Consider the following 17,810-nt stretch of genomic DNA (forward strand, 5'->3'; position numbering starts at 1 on the left):
AGCACTCAGACGGCAGAGGTAGAAAGTCATGAGCTCGAGGATACCCTGAGAATACATAGCAAATTCCAGGTCAACCTGGGCTACAGTGAACCCCCCCCTCAAGACCCCCATCAAAAAGATAGCAAACTGGGCACATGCCTTTAATCCCAGTTGTTGGGGGCCACAATTAGGAGGATCACAGAGAGTTTGAGGTCACCCTAGGACTACATAGTGAATTATATGTCAGCCTGGCCTAGAGTGAGACCCTACTGTGAACAACCTAAATAAAAAAATGATATTTAACCAAATCACAGTAGCATTTTCATCTCTAGGTAGCCAATGGAAATATAAACTCATCCAGGCATGATGGCATATGCCTTTAATTCCAGCATTCAGGAGGCAGAGGTAGGTGGATTGCTGTGAGTTCAAGGCCACCCTGAGACTATATAGTGAATTCCAGATCAGCATGGGATAGAAAGCAAGACCTTACCTTGAAAATAAAAATCTAAAACAAAACAATAATTTAAAAAAAAAAAAAAAACAGTAGACAGCAGCTCATGATATAGCCAAGGCTGACCTCCTGACTCATCTCCTAAATTTCACGATTAGAGGTGTGCACCACTACTCCCTGCCCTGGAACACACTTTTCCAGTCAAGGCAAAGCACCTAACACCCAACCTATGGCTGTTTTATGGTTGTCTACTAACATCATTCTCAATCTAAAAGGGGAAGAAAAAAAAAAGTCTTAAGAGTAAATACAATAGCTTGGCACCATTTTGAGAAATTCAATGATTTTGCAAAGGTAGGCCAGCCTAGGACTACAGGATGAATCAGCCTAGGCTAGAGTGAGCCCCTACCTTGAAAAACTCAATGAAGAGACAAAGAATCAAACTAGCAGAAATACTCATCCATTACTGTTTCAATGGTTAAAAATAAAAGGTTAGAATATCTGTCAGGCTCTGCTTTCAGCTGAACAATTCTGTATTTTCCACATCATCCCATCTTTCTGCATGCACTTCTCCATTTTATTTACCAGACACTCTTGCCACAGGCTAACCCAGATTAAATAAGAGATTTTTATAACTTACCAATAATGTCTTTAAAACCAGAATTAGAATAAAGATTTATTTTATCTACTGCTGGAATCACATTATTTTAATAGCAGTGCCTTAAGGATGCTACAAGCAAGCATTTAGGCACTGATCTCAAGAGGCCATTTCCTCTATCATGACAGCTGAAGATATGTGGCACTAAGTAGTCAGTAAATGCACAAAGTATTCCTTTTTTATAAACTGCCTGGAAAGCAATCAAGAAATGCCTCAAATTGAAGGTCTAGTGATGAGAACCACCAGTTCAGTGGAACGGCAGCCACCACAACACCTCAGTCAGTACCCCCGGGGAATTCCTTCCGAGAGGGTTAGATTCTCTGTCAAATGTTGCAGAGTAGACAGAAAAAATACCATAGCAAGGTTTTCCCACTATTCAGATATTTTCTGGAAAAAGAGAATAATAGTTTAATTGGTGTTTTTCAAAACTGAAGGTAAATGCTTCTGATTAACATAAAGATAGACACATTCTCATTCCCTAACACAAGCATGACATAACGAAGCAAGATTCATATTAAAATCCTTTGGCTCTTGAAGACTGTATGTAAAACATGCTAATCCTAAAAAACATTACTAGTAAGGATAGAGAAAGGGAAAAAGAAAAGGATGACAGTTAAGGAAAAGTAAACTTTTTTTTGAGGTAGAGTTTTGCTCTAGCCCAGGCTGACCTGGAATTCACACTGTAGTCTCAGGGTGGCCTCAAATACACAGCAATTCTCCTACCTCTGCCTCCCAAGTGCTGGATTAAAGGCTTATGGCACCACACCCAGCAAAAGAAACATTTTAAATTATTTTTGTTTGTTTTTTATTTTATTTTATTTATTTGAGAGCGACCAACAGAAAAAGAGGCAGATAGATAGATAGAGAATGTGCACACCAGGGTCTCTAGCCACTGCAAAGGAATTCCAGATGCGTGCACCCCTTGTGCATGTGGCTAACGTGGATCCTGGGGAATCAAGCCTCGAACCAGGGTCCTTTGGCTTCATAGGCAAGCACAAAACCGCTGAGCCATGTCTCCAGTCCCAAAAGAAACATTTAAAATTGGAGTAGGATGTGCAAATTGAGTTGGAGAAAAGATACACTCAGGCTAAAGAGATGGCTCAGTGGTTAAAGATGCTTGCACGCAAAGTCTGTCAATCTGGGTTCAATTCCCCAGTAGCAACATAAGGCCAGGCACACAAAGTGAGGCATGCTTCTGGAGGTAGTATGCAGCAGCAGGAGACCCTGGCACACCCATGCTCACTCACAATCCTTTTATCGCTCTCTTCCAGATAAATAAGTAAAATATATTTTGGTTATTTTCGTATTTTATTCATTCATTTGAAAGAGTGAAAGCAAGACAGAGAAAAAGAGAGAGTGAGCAAACGCCAGGGCCTCTGGCCAGTGCAAATAAACTCCAGATGCACATGCCACCTTGTGCATCTGGCTTTTATTGGGTACTAAAGAATCAAACCTGAGTCCTTAGGCTTTGCAGGCAAGCACCTTTACCACTAAGCTATCTCTCAAGACCAATAAATCCTCTTTTATGCTACTTACAAAAAAGTAACTTTTAAGTTCTTAGTAATAAGGATCAAGTTATATGAAACTTTTAGCTAAAAAGGTATTGCTTAAAAAGGAGATACTTGCTTTATTTTAAGGTGTCTAGTAAATACAAATTTGAAATATTTGACTGCAGACTGAAAAAACTGATTCAGTCAGTACAGAAAAAAAATTTTGCCAGGAGTGGTGGCACACACTTTTAATCCAGCATTCGGGAGGCTAAGGTAGAAGGATATCCATGAGTTCAAGGCCAGTCTAGCTACAAAGTAAGTTCCAGGTTAGTTTGGGCTACACTGAGACCCTGCCTTAAAAATCAAAAATTTCAGCCGGGCATGGTGGCGCACGCCTTTAATCCCAGCACTCGAGAGGCAGAGGTAGGAGGATCACCATGAGTTTGAGGCCACACTGAGACTACATAGTGGATACCAGGTCAGCCTGAGCTGGAGTAAGACTATCTCAAGAAATAAAATAAAATTTTTAAAAGGGCTGGGGAAATGGCTTAGTGGTTAAGACACTTACCTGTGAAAGCTAAAGATGCAAGTTCGATTCTCCAGGTCCCACGTAAGCTATATGCATAGGGTGACACATGCATCTGGGGTTTGTCTGCAGTGGCTAGAGGCCCTGGCATACCCATTCTCTTTCACTTTCTCTCCCTGTCTTTAATAAATAAATAAAAATTTTAAAAAATAGCTGGGCATGGGGGCTGGAGAGATGGCTTAGCGGTTAAGCGCTTGCCTGTGAAGCCTAAGGACCCCGGTTCGAGGCTCGGTTCCCCAGGTCCCACGTTAGCCAGATGCACAAGGGGGCGCATGCATCTGGAGTTCGCTTGCAGTGGCCAGAAGCCCTGGCGCGCCCATTCTCTCTCTCTCTCCTTCTATCTGTCTTTCGCTCTGTGTCTGTCACTCTCAAATAAATAATGGACAAAAAGATATTTAAAAAAAAAAAATGGCTGGGCATGGTGGCGCACACCTTTAATCCCAGTACTCAGGGGGCAGAGGTAGGAGGAGGCCACCCTGAGAATTCGGAGTGAATTCCAGGTCAGCCTAGACTAGAGTGAAACGCTACCTCAAAAAAAAAAAATAATAATAATAATAATAATAACAACAACAACAATTTCTTTCATACTCTGAAATGCATTATTTAGTATAATTTGAAACACATTTCTTGTTCCTTGGCACTAAAAAGTATTTAATTTCCACATACAAAACCCATCTGCCTTTTATAAAATTTCTTTGAAACCAATCTGTACTTCTTATCAGCTCTGGAAATTTTTTTTTTTTCATAACAATTTTAAAAAGTTAAAAGGGGGGAGGATGGGTGTGCCAGGGCCTCTTGCCACTGCAATCTTCAGACACATGTACCATTTTGCGCATGGGCTTTACATGAGTACTGGGGAATCAAACCCAGGCCATCAGACTTTGTGAGCAAGTGCCTTTTAGCCACTGAGCTGGGTGAATATGATTTTCAGTCTCTAGGTGGGGGTTGGCAATAGTAGATATTGAACCCAGAGCTTCAGGCATGCTAGACAAAAAGTCTGCCATTGAACTATATAACCTAAGCCTTCCTTTTACTTTTCAATTGAGATAAGAGTCTCACTAAGTTGCCTAGGGCTGGCACTCAACTTTCTTTGTAACCCAGGTAGGCCTTGAACTTGTGATAACTGTGATTACAGGCCTGCACCACTGGGCCCACTCTTAACTACTGTAATACTCAACACAGCACTTCAAAGCCACTTACCAACCTTGACCATCTCCAAAGGGGCTGGGCACTCCCTGAGATAGGTGTTTTCTGCTGCCCATCATGGTGAGCTCCCAGAAAACTCTTGAGTATGAAACATACTGAAACAATCCCTGTTGAAAACTACCCACCATCTCCACAGTGCCTACCATTTTACCACAAAACACAGTGGGGCATGCCAGGACATGCCACTTTGGACACAGTCATTTGCTCTGAAGCATAGAAATTATCCACTGGCATGTGCCCTATCCTGACATTTCACATAGGCCATATAAATTCCACCAATTGGAAATCCATAAACATTGATAGGGAGCTAGCTGAGCATCTAGATTCAACACTTAGGCTAGGGGTCCTAAACACAATGGGGTGAATCCCAGCTCTACCCCTTACTAGTTAATACTCAGTTCTAGTACATTCTCTGACAAGGTTTCCTCATCTCATGTAAAATGAAAAAGCAAGAGTATCACCTCAATTATAGTGTTATTACAATAGCAAATTCCCCTAACGTATTATCAAGACTCTTGACAAAATGTCTAGCGCACAGTAAGCTTGAAGTAAAGACTATCTTATTTAAAATGTGAATGCTTCTGGAAGTGAAGACCTTCAAAGATCATAAAGCTAAACAGACCAAATGGCTGAGAGAGAGGGCACTGGGAACAGCTGCTGAGCACTAATGGAAAGCACTTGGAAGATGTGTGGCAACAAGCTGTCAGCATGGAGGGTCCCAATGAGATGGAAGGTTATATAAGGGAAACTGGGAGGTCCGCTAAACCAAATTTAGTCAGCTTGCTAATAATGCTGAAAGCCAGCACAGATGCTAATTGGGGGGGGGGGGGGATACACCATAGTATTTGGAGATAATAGAACTTTTTGTTGTTGTTGTTGTTATTGAGGGTAGGGTTTCACGTTAGTTTAGGCTGTCCTGGAATTCACTATATATTCTCGGGGTGGCCTCAAACTCTCTGAGATCCTCCTACCTCTACCAAGTGCTATAATTAAAGGTGTGCACCACTACACCTGGCCCATTTTTGGGGCGGGAGTGCTTTTCAAGGTAGAGTCTTGTTCTACCCCAGGCTAACTTGACCTGGAATTCAGTATGTAGTCTCAGGATGGCCTCAAACTCACAGCTATCCTCCTACCTATGCCTCCCAAGTGCTGGGATTAAAGACGTGTACCACCATGCTTGGTTCCGCCATAAGCTTTTTTAAAAGTTATTTCCAAGCAGAGAAAGAAAGGGAGAGAGGAAATATAAACGAATGATGGTGTGCAAGGTCCTCTAGCTGGCTATAATTTAGGTTTTGAAAATTAAGAGGCTGGGTGTGGTGGTGCAATTCCAGAACAGCCTGAGCTTGAGTGACAGCCTAGCTTGGAAAAAAAAAAAAAAGTAAAGCCCTATTATCTATATTATCTCCAAATTCTAAAGTGAATTCCAGGTAACCCTGGCTAGAGTGAATATCTACCTCGAAAAACCAGAAGTGGGGGGAAGGGAGGGAGAAGGGAGAAGGGAGGGAGCGGGGAGAAGGAAAGGGAGGAGGGGAGGGGAGAGGAGGGAAACAAAGGAGAAACAAAGCTTAGCAGTTAAGACCCTAGTCTGCAAAGTCAAAGGACCCAGGTTCAATTCCCCAGGACCCACGTAAGCCAGCTGCAAAAGGTGGCATATGTACCTGTTTGTAGCAATTGAAAGCCATGGCCAAACCCATTCTCTACCTGTTTCTCCCTCCCTCCCTTCCTCCCTCTTATAAATAAAGAAAGATATAAGGGAGCCAGGCTGGTGGTACATGCCTTGTATCTCAGCACTTGGGTAGCTAAGGTAGGAAGATAGCTGTTAAATCTGAGGCCTGCCTGAGACTACATAGTGAATTCCATTCCAGCCTACGCAAGAGCAAGACACGGCCTCAAAAATAATTAATTAATTAATTAATTAAAATAAAATAAAATAAAATAAAAGACAAGAGGAGGAGGCTGGAGGAATGGTTTAGCAGTTAAGGTGTTTGCCTACAAAGCCAAAGGACCCAGGTTTGATTCCCCAGGACCCACATTAGCCAGATGCACAAGGGGACACACGTGTCTGGAGTTCATTTACAGTGGCTGGAGGACCTGGTGTGCCCATTCTCTCACCCTCTTTCTCTGGCAAATAAATAAAAATAAAATGTTTTTTAAAAATAAATAAATAAAAAGAGGGAAACATTCCCTAGATAGTTTATGACAATAATTTAAAGTGCCAAACTAAATCATTTCATAATTTTTGTTGTCATAAATATTATTATAAGACATTTTAATCAAAATCCTACCTAAAGACATTTTGATTAGAAACTCTTAAGATGTATAGTGTTTAAAAATAATAATAATCTATCTCAAGCTATTAGAAAGAGATGTATGGTATGTGATTTTAATAGATCTAAATGAGGAAGGATCAATATTATTTTAATTTTTAAAGGTCTGTTTATGAAATGCAATCATCCCTCATTAAAAATGCAAGCTGTGCTTCAGCAAGAGGTTAGCGTAAATGATTCATGGGGAGATCTCTCTCCAGTATGATCTTCCTCTCCCGGGAGTTTCCTTCAGATGTTTCATCAAACCACTCAAGCTATTATTAAAAATGCCTCACTGTGATAATGGTGGGGGGCAATAAAAACATTTTCCCGTCCCCCTTCACCAATGCCTCTTCCATATAAGTGACTGATACAATTTTCAGTCAAAAGTAAAATTGTAAAATTCTTCATAGTCCACTATGTTGGGTTTGTTTGGTGTTTTTCTTTTTTTGAAGCAGGGTCTCGCTCTAACCCAGGCTGACCTGGAAATTACTCTGTAGACTCAGGGTGGCCCTGAACTCACGGCAATCCTCCTACCTCTGCCTCCCAAGAGCTGGGATTAAGGGCTTGCACCACCACACCAAGCCTGTAAGATTATTTTATTATTCAAAGCAAGGAATTCAGATTTTTTAAAGTCAAAGGCTTTAATTTATATAACTATTCTATCATTTCAGTGTGAATGTTCTTTTCATTAAAACTAAAGGGAATCTGCCTTTTACATGGTGGGTTTTAAGAGATTTTGAAATGCTAACTCATCAAAGGGAAGGTCTGAAGTTGCTCATGGAAATGGCTGTTTCGGTGTAGCAACATCTGGCTCATTACAACACTCCATTTTAACCAGTAAGTCCTTAATTATTAAATTCTGGTGTTCAGGGGGTTTTTTTGTTGTTGTTGTTTGTGTTCTTGTTTTCCTCACAGATAAGCCAAACACATACTGCAACAATTACGAATACCTGAGATAAAATACAGGATGTTGTGGAAAAGCCTTTCTCTTGATGCTGTTAAGTGAGAGAGAACCCAAGTATCTCAGGGACACACATGGGGAGGACCACTGTCAAACACTTGAGCTCTGCTACTTGGAGGTGGCACATTACTGGCTAGCAAACAGCTGACTGCTGGATACTCACAGTAATTTGTCTGCTTGTGCAAATGGGCCATTTTTTTTCCAAGCACGTTTTCAGAATAAATGTGTCAAAGCTGAATATAATCATTTGCCCTAATTCTGCCTTAACAAAGCAGACTCCACTTCTACCCAACCTAATGTTTTCACTAAGGTGTCACTGAACATTTCAAGGCCATTACTGCATACCCTGATGTCTGGAAAGGCTGAAATCCCTGAGATCAGGTTCAGTTGTAAAGCTTAATGGATATGGGGGTCATTTTGCTCTCCATACCCCCACACACACACCAATTCTGCTTCCTCCTCCTTTTTTTAATCAGCAACATTGGCAGTACTGACTGAGTATTTTACAATGGGGTTGCAGAGTATGTGTTCAATCGTTAGGCTTCCCAGAAGATTCATTACAGTTACATTAGAAAGTCAAATCAGGCAATTCTGCAGGCTGCTGAGAGCTAGCATATGAAAGCAGGTTAATACAAAAGAATTTCATTTTAAATAGAGGACATTTAGCACTTAAAAAAGCAACATTATGAGAAAAAAATTCACGACATTTGTTTTGTTAGCTCATGCTTTACAGGTCTGATTTCAGAGATGTCTAAATGCTGATCTAAGAAAGGGTGAACGCTCACAGGGAGGAAGCTGTTTGATCTGCAAGGTCTGCCATCTTAAAGGATCCTATTGCTAAGAACACTGCAGATATATGTTTTACCCTCACTCCTGAGGAAATAACCCACAGTTTTTAATTATGCTGAGAAGGTTGGCATCAAGAAAAAGTCAAAGCATGTTCATGTCAAGTGTTATAGAAACTGAGTGATTTTTAATAAAACAAATGATTTTCAGCTCTTAATTCCTATTTATGTGAGGAAATCAATAGGCTAACTGGAAGATTAGTAGCAGGTACAGAAAATTCCCTCAGACATCACGTTTGGCTGGCACCTGTATCTACTACTTCCCCTCTCTAAACTGCAGCCTTCAATAAGCCCCTAACAATCTTATTTATTTGATTTAATTCCACTGCTTCATAAGTAACCAAAAATAAAAACTGACTACCAACTGAAATGAAGGCTTCATCATTCAGTACAGCTGGTTTGCAGAATACAATTTTAACTTAATACAAAGACTCGGCTTTGCAATAGCAATTCCAAAGCCTAAATAGCATGGGCAAAAGCAGGAGCAGTTAGTGGTATCACAGACATAAAAAGAGGCTTCAGGGCTACCTTTGGCAACAGTGCAGCTGGGCTTTGTAGGCCACTGGCTATGCTTAATTTAATATGAAGCTAAATAAAGGCTAAACATCTGGTGCAGCACTGATGGTTATCAGGAGAAATTAAATCTGACATCACACAAAAACCCACTGAATATTCTACTTCTTTCCCCATCTTACCTTAAACTCCAAATTAACCATTTACATTTACCTTTGGTTTTCATCTTCTAATTGTGGTTTTATGGGATATGATATTTATACAATTTGGGGGTATTCAACAAAAACCCACAAAATCTTATATATATAATACCAAAGAGGGATGGAGAGATGGCTTAGTAGTTAAGGCACTTGCCTGCGAAGAAAAAGGTTCAACTCCCTAGGACCCATGTAAGCCAGATGTACAAGGTGGTACATGCATCTGGAGTTCATTTGCAGTAGCTAAAGATCATGGAGTGCCCATTCTCTCCCTACCTACCTCTCCCACCGCCTCTTTCACTCGCTGAAATAAACCTTTTAAAAAGTAAAATACAAAAGAAAAGAAAAGAAATCAAAGAGAAGCATATGAAGAAGTAGGAGAATCACTGTAAATTCAAGGGCACCCTGGGACTACAGAGTGAGTTCCACGACAGCCTGGGCTAGAATGAGACCCTACCTTGAAAAAAACCAAAGAGAAAAAAATTACACACACACATAAGGAGGACTGGGAAGATGATGGCTCAGCAGTTAAAAGCTTTTGCTTGCAAAAGCTGACAACCTGGATTCGATTACCCAATGCCCACATAAAGCCAGATACACAAAGTGTCACATGTGTCTGGATTTATTAATTATCACTTCGCTTCAACTTGGGCTTCATGACCTTCATACGTTTCTGGGGAGTCTGAAAAGCAGTGTAAAGACTAAATAATACATAGTAAGTGGCACATGGAATTGGCACAAATGATGCAAAAATGTGGAAAGCATATAATCTAATAGATGACCTGCACAGACCACATTCTTTTTCTCTCCTCTCCTCATCTCTCCTCTTCCTTTTTCCCTCCCTCCTCCCCCCTCTGTCGTGTGTGTGTGTGTGTGTGTGTGTGTGTGTGTGTAACACAACTTCCCAAAGTAGGACCAGCTGGTCTCAAATCCATGATCCTTTGACCACAGCCTCCTCTGTGTTCCCTAGACATACGCTACCAAGACCAGCCTATAAAATGGATCTAGAAATGTGTCTTAAGTATAAAACTGCAAATTGTGGCAAATAATAAAAACAAAACAAAAAGAAAAATACTCCCATACAAGGAAGAAGTTACTGCTAGAACCAAATCATCAATTTTTTTGAAGCAGGGTCTCTCACTCTAGTCCAGGCTGGCCACAAACTCATGACTCCCAAGTGTTGTAACTAAGACATGGTGATTCACACCTAGCTTTAAATCATCATCAACTTTATATTAGCTGTAGGTCAAGTATAATTCATTCATATTCTCTCTCTCTCTCTCTCTCTCTCTCTCTCTTTTAAGGCAGGGTCTCACATCAGCACAGGCTGACCTGGAACTCACTCTGTAGTTCCAGGTTAGCAATCCTACCTCGGTCTCTCAAGTACTGGAATTAAAGGCATGTGCCACCATGCCCAGCTAAGTGTAATTTTCAGACAACTGTTTTGTAAAACAGAATTAAAACTTCTTTAACCATTTGCTATTTAAAAAAAAAAAAAAAAAAAACACCTTAAGACAGGCATGGTGGCGCACACCTTTAATCCCAACACTGGGGAGGATGAGGTAGGAGGATCACCATGAGTTCAAGGCTACCCTGCGACTATATAGTGAGTTTCAAGTCAGCCTAGGCTACAGTGAGACCCTACCTCGAAAAACAAAAACATATCAATTGTAACTGAACTAACTACTGCAATGATATTCAGTACAAAGAATTGCTAGTCACAGTGCTATAGAATACAGCTCCACCCTTTTTTTTTTTTTAGACCAAAGGATCTAAACTATGATTCAACAACTAAAGGGCATGTAACAAATGCAGTAGGATCAAAATGAGAAGTAGCCAGGCATGGTGATACATGCCTTTAAAAATTTATAAGAAGGGGTAGAGAGATAATCTAGTGGTTAAGGCCCTTGCCTGCAAAATCAAAGGACCCAGGTTCAATTCCCCAAGACCCACTAAAGCCAGATACACACGGTGGCACATATTTCTGGAGTTCATTGGCAGCCGCTGGAGACCCTGGTGTGCCCACTCTCTCTATCTGTATGCCCCCCATCTCTCTCTAATAAAATAATATTAAAGCGGGTATGGTAGCGCACACCTTTAATCCCAGCACTTAGGAGGCAGAAGAAAGAGGATCGTCATGAGTTCAAGGCCACCCTGAGACTGCATAGTGCATTCCAGGTCAGCCTGAGTGAGAGTGAGATCCTACCTCGAAAAACCAAAAAAGAATGAAAAATGAAAAAAGATATAGAAAGAAAATGAAATATGGAATCCTCCGGTTTTGGACAATGGAACACTCAGGAGCCATAGATCGTTGGTAGAAAATTTTCAGTGCCAGGGATGGGATACCTTCCAGTGAGTTGTTGGCCAGGGAGGTCCCTGATGGCCCCAAAACATTATAGGCCATTGCCGAGGCCCTTGGTTTCCCACCAGGAAGAAGCCACATACTTGGGTTGCAAGGATACTGAGAAATCTTGCTGGAATTGAGCTGATAACCATGTAGACCAGCTGACAGAAAGCTGGAAGAAGCCACTCTACATGCAGTTCACTGGAAGAAAGAGATACCACCAGTGAAGATACTAAACAGTGAACACTACAAGCCTTATAATTGGCCAGCCAGGCCAAATGAGCCAATGGGTGCAATAGTGCTATATCTGTCATGGTGGGAACCAACTGCCCTCTAACTGGACTGGAGGCCTGCTGCATGGGAAGGAATACGTCCTTGATACTGAAAAGTGAAAACAGGGGTAGTCATGAGCCCTAGGGGTGTAACATCTGCTGATGTCTGGATAAATGTATATACTATGCTTATCAACTGCCCAGTAAGCACTTATCTTAATATTCATACCCTTATATTAATGCTACTCTCACTTTGGGTAAAGAATTTTCTCTTTTCAGATGGCAGTGACCTTGGGACGACTCAGAATGTATCACAGTGCTGGAAAGAAGTAACTGGAGTACTGAGTAACATCTCGATCACACCTTCCAAAGCTCAGGGTCTAATGCGGAAGAGGTGGGGGAAACAATTAAGAGCCAAAGGAAGGGTAGGACGCCTTACTACTTGCTCCTTCCAGACATAAAATGGCCTGGATATCCATGACCTCACAGTGCCTGACACTACCTACACAAGACCTTCAAAAGAGGAGGAAAAGATCATGACATTAAAATAAAAGAGAGATTGACAGAGATGGAGAGGGGATATGATGGAGAATGGAATTTCAAAGGGGAAAGTTGGGGGTGGGAAGGTATTACCATGGGATACTTTTTATAATCATGGAAGATGTTAATAAAAAATGAGAAAAAAATAAAATAAGTAATAAATAACCCTTTTTTTAAAAAAAAAGAAAAACAACAAAAATAAAAGAAAAAAATTTAATGTCTAAGAAAAAAAGATAAACCTTTGTTATTTTGCTTTTCAGACTAATGTTGACTGGTATTTTAAAACTTCTTAACTTCTTAACTGTGACATTAGAAGTTTATAAATGGTGACGTTGGGCTAGAGAGATTGCTCAGCAGCTAAAGTGCTTGCCTGAAAAGCCAAAGGACCCCAGGACCCACATAAGCCACATACACAAGGTGGTGCATGTGTATGGAGTTTGTTTGCAGTAGCTGGAAGCACCTATTCCCTATCTTTCTCTTCCTCCCTCCCTCCCTCCCTCTCCCCCCCCCCCAATCTAGTAAATAAATAAATATTTTTTTAAAGGGTGAACTAACCAGGCATGGTGGCACACACCTTTAATCCCAGCAGGGAGGCTGAGGTAGGAGGATCAAGGTGAGTTCAAGGCCACTCTGAGATTACATGGTGAATTACATGGTTTCACTAGAGGGAAACCCTACCTCAAAAAAAAAAAAAAAAGGTGAACTAGCCCGGCACTGTGTCACACGCCTTTCTTTGACTTCAGCACTTGGGATGCAAAGGTACCGGAGGATCACTATGAGTTCAAGGCCAGCCTGAAACTACATAGTGAATTCGAGCTCAGCCTGGGCTATATCAAGAATCTACATCAATAAATAAATAGGAGGTAAGGAGGGAGGAGGGAAGGGATGGAGGAAAGGAAAAAAAGGACAACCATATTTCTGGTTAACTTTTCTCATTTTCACTCAAGTTGTTTAAAAAAATAAGGACCCCATGTAAGCACAAGGTGGCACATGTGTCTGGAAATCATTTGCAGGGGCTGGAGGCCCTGGCACTCCTATTTTCTTTCTTTCTCTTTCTCTTTCCCTCTCCCTCTCCCTCTCTCTCTCCCCGCCCCTTACTCTTTTGCTCTTCAATAAATGAATAAATTTCAAAAACTTAATTCATCAAACCATCATAATTCTTTTTTTTAATATTTTTGTTCACTTATTTATTTATTTGAAAGTGACAGACACAGAGAAAGACAGATACAGAGAGAGAGAGAAAGAAAGAATGGGCGCGCCAGGGCTTCCAGCCACTGCAAACGAACTGCAGATGTGTGCATCCCCTGTGCATCTAGTTAACGTGGGTCCTGGGGAACTAAGCCTCAAACCGGGATGCTTAGGCTTCACAGGCAAGCGCTTAACCACTAAGCCATCTCTCCAGCCCATAATACTGTTTTTATTATGGGTAATCTAGAAGATTAAGAAAGATTAAGTCTACTTTGCTATAATAGCATATCTTTGTTTGTTTGTTTGTTTGCCTGCTTGCTTGCTTGTTAAGGTAGGATTTTGTTTAGCCCAGGCTGACCTGGAATAGTCTCAAGGTGGTCTCAAACTCGGCTGGGATTAAAGCCATGCATCACCATACCTGGCTAGTATCTTCTTGAAAATTCTCTGTGAGTATCAGGATCATTTCAATATTAGAAAAGCATACAATTGCATTAATTTTACACTGAAAATGTTCCTGAAGCTTTAATAAGCATGAAACTTTGAAAATAATTTCATTAGAAAGTCACTTTTTTGGACTGGAGGGACAGCTTAGTGGTTAAGGCACTTTCCGGCAAAGCGGAAGGACCCAGGTTAGATTCCCCCAAAACCAACATAAGCAAGATGCACAAGGTGGCACATGTGTCTGGAGTTCATTTACAGTGGCTGGAGGCCCTGGTGCGCCCATTCTCTCTCTCTGTGTCTGCCTCTTTCCCTCTCTCGTTCTCTCAAACAAATAAATAAATAAATAATAAAATAAACAATTTTAAGTCACTTTTTCTTCTCTCCTCCAACAGCATTAGTAAAGGTGAAAGCAATTTGCCCTTCAGCCCAAAATCTTATAGGCTGGGCTTGGTGATCACACTTCTCTAATACAAGCACTTTGGGTGGGGTAAAGGAATCACAAATTGAAGACCAGGCCCAAGCTGCATAGTGAGACCCTGTCTAAAGATCAAACAATACACAGACAAACAAAACCAGTGTCAAAAATCATTATATGTCCGGGCGTGGTGGCACATGCCTTTAATCCCAGCACACGGGATGCAGGAGAATTGCAGTGAGTTCGAGGCCCAACCTGAGATTACATAGTAAATTCCAGGTCTGCCTGAGTTAGAGTGAGACCCTACCTCAAAAAAAAAGAATCATAATTTGGTCTGGAGAGTGGCCTAGCAATTACAGTGCTTGACTGCAAAGCCAAAGGACCCAGGTTCAATTCCCCAGGACCCATGTAAGCCAGATGCACAAGGAGGCGTATGCATCTGGAATTCATTTGCAGAGGTTGGAGGCCCTACTGTGCCTGTTCTCTTTCTCCTCTCCTCTCCTCTCCTCTCTCCCTTCTCCCTCCCTCCCTCCCTCTCTTCCCTTCTCTTTCTCAAATAAATAAATTTTTAAAAAGAATCATTATATGATTCACAATAAACATTTTTCTGTTAAATTAAAAAAATTTTTTTTGGTTTTTTGATGTTTTGACATAGGGTCTCTAGCCCAGGCTGACCTGGAATTCACTATGTAGTCTCAGGGTGGCCTCGAACTCACGGCAATCCTCCTACCTCTGCCTCCCAAGTGCTAGGATTAAAGGTGTGCGCCACCACACCCACCATAAAATTTATTTCTAATAAAGCTCTGTCCTGTATGAACTTTCCCTGGGTTAGCAAGGTATTGCTCCATTTTTCCTTCCAGGAAATACCACTGGACAGTCTTATCCTCTACTCACAATTAATGGATTCACCACATGGGATGCTGCATGGTCAGATGCCACTGGCCCACCTGCATTGCTGATCCAATAATACATGTAATGCTCCAGAAAGAGACCAAAAGTTTTCCCAGTTTCCTTTATTTCATCAGAATAAATATAAGACAATGGAAAGAAAAATGTGGTATATGCTCATTAATATAGGTAACTTTTGTTGTTGTTGTTTTATTTTGTTTGTTTTCTTTTTGTTTGTTTTTCGAGGTAGGATCTCACTCTAGCTCACGCTGACTTGGAATTTACTATGTAATCTCAAGGTGGCATCAAACTCATAGCGATTCCTCCTAGCTCTGCCTCTCAAATGCTGGGGCTAATGGCATGCACCACAACACTAGGCTTAGGTAACATTCTTGATGAAAATACAGCTGGTATCAGTTATGCTGAGTGAAAGACTCAGTACAAACAGGTTTAAATAAGAGAAACCCAAAGAGTCAGCAAAATCTAAGTAGTAGAATCATTTATGAAGGAGCACTTATGTTCTAGCCACCATTATTTTCATACAGGTATTCAGCTAATTTATAAACAGCTCCAGCATTATCTACGATTTATAGATGGGGGGAAACTGAGGCAGAAAGAAGCATGGGCATCTAAGAAGGCAACCTGGCAGAGAAAGATTCAAAACCATTGTTTCTGCTTTAGGCGTGTGCACCCATTACCACATTTCACCATACCCATCAAATACTTCATAAATCCCAAAGAAAAATTCTTATTTTTTTAACTTTTTCAATTTTATTTTATCCGTTTGAGAGAGAGAGAGAGAGAGAGACAGATAGAGCAAGAAAGACCACACCATGGCATCCAGCCACTGCAAAACTCCAGGCGCATGAGCCACCTTTTGCATCTGGCTTATGCGCATCACAGGGAATTGAACCTGGGTCCTTTTGGCTTCGCAGGCAAGCACCTTAAAAGCTAAGCCATCTCTCCAGCCTGAGAAATTCTTTACACCACCTTCTTCTCATGATAATTTAAGTTTCATAATGCCACATTCTCAACAAAGACAGTCACTGAGAATATCCCTGACAACCTCATCCTATCTCAAGCTTCCAATGAGCCTCTAAGAATCTTCTACCCAGAGCCACTTAAAACATTTCCATTTGTTGGGGGAAGGGGAGGGAATTACCATGGGATTTTTTTTTATAATCATGGAAAATGCTAATAAATTTTTTTTTTTAATTTCCATTTGTTTAATTACAAAAATCACAGATACTGGCTGGAGAGATGGTTTAGCGGTTAAGCACTTGCCTATGAAGCCTAAGGACCCAGGTTCGAGGCTCGAATCCCCAGGATCCACGTTGGCCAGATGCACAAGGGGGCGCACGCATCTGGAGTTCATTTGCAGTGGCTGGAGGCCCTGGCACGCCCATTCTCTCTCTCTCTGCCTATTTCTCTGTCTGTCGTTCATAAATAAAAAGTTAATTAATAAAATAAAGGCCAGTCTGTTGGGCTTGCATCAAAAAACGTTTTTTTTTTTAAATCACAGGTAGTTCAGAAATCATATTTATTATGTCTCCTTCCAGGTATGGTGGCACACGCCTTTAATCCCAGAGGCAGAGGTACGAGGATCACTGTGAGTTTGGGGCCACTCTGAGAACACAGAGTGAATTCCAAATCAGCCTGGACTAGAGTGAGACCCTACCTCAAAAAACCTAAAATAAAGTTGCACTCTTAAACCAAAAAAAAAAAGTAAAAGAAAACAAAAGAACTATAGTCTTGCAATCAACCAAAACCTAGGCATGGAAGAACCACCGAAGTTAAGGCCCAGTAAGCTGAGGAAAGAACAATAACTCTGAAATGTCTTACCTGCAAACTACAGGGTGGTTGTGGAGCAAATATGAAGAGAACTACTTGTAGATATTCTAAGGGAGAATGCTGTTATTGGCCTCAGTAAAATAACAATCACAGAGACAAATCCTTAAAAAGACACAGGGCTCCAATCCACTTCTTACATCTAAAGTAGGAGGTCCTTCTGGAACACTGCCTATGATTAGACTTTCCAAAGAATACTGAACCTAAGTCTCTGAGGCTGGAGAGATGGCTCAGTGGTTAAGACGCTCCCTGCAATGCCTAACGACCTGAGGTCGATTCCCCAGTACCCAAGTAAAGCCAGATACACAAACTGGCACATGTATCTGGAGTTTGCTTGCATCAGCTGAAGGCCCTGGCCCACCATTGTGTGTGGCATCCAATGAAAGCTAAAGGACCAAGGTTCGATTCCCCAGGACCCACATGAACTAGATGCACAAGGTGACACATACATCTGGAGTGCCACTGCAGTGGCTGGAGGCCCCTGCATCCCCATTCTCATTTATTCTCTCTCCCTCTCCCACCCCCCTCTCTCTCAAATTAAAGAAAAAAAAAAAAAGATTAATGAAGCATTTTTTTTAAGTCTCTTGCCTGTAACTGAAGAACAAAAGGCACTCACTATCCCAGTATACTTATTCTCAAGCAAAAATCTGGTCTTGCCCCAGCTACAATTACCAATCTTCCA

This window comes from Jaculus jaculus, chromosome 5 (assembly GCF_020740685.1).
Source record: "Jaculus jaculus isolate mJacJac1 chromosome 5, mJacJac1.mat.Y.cur, whole genome shotgun sequence".
NCBI classification, from domain to species: Eukaryota; Metazoa; Chordata; class Mammalia; order Rodentia; family Dipodidae; genus Jaculus; species Jaculus jaculus.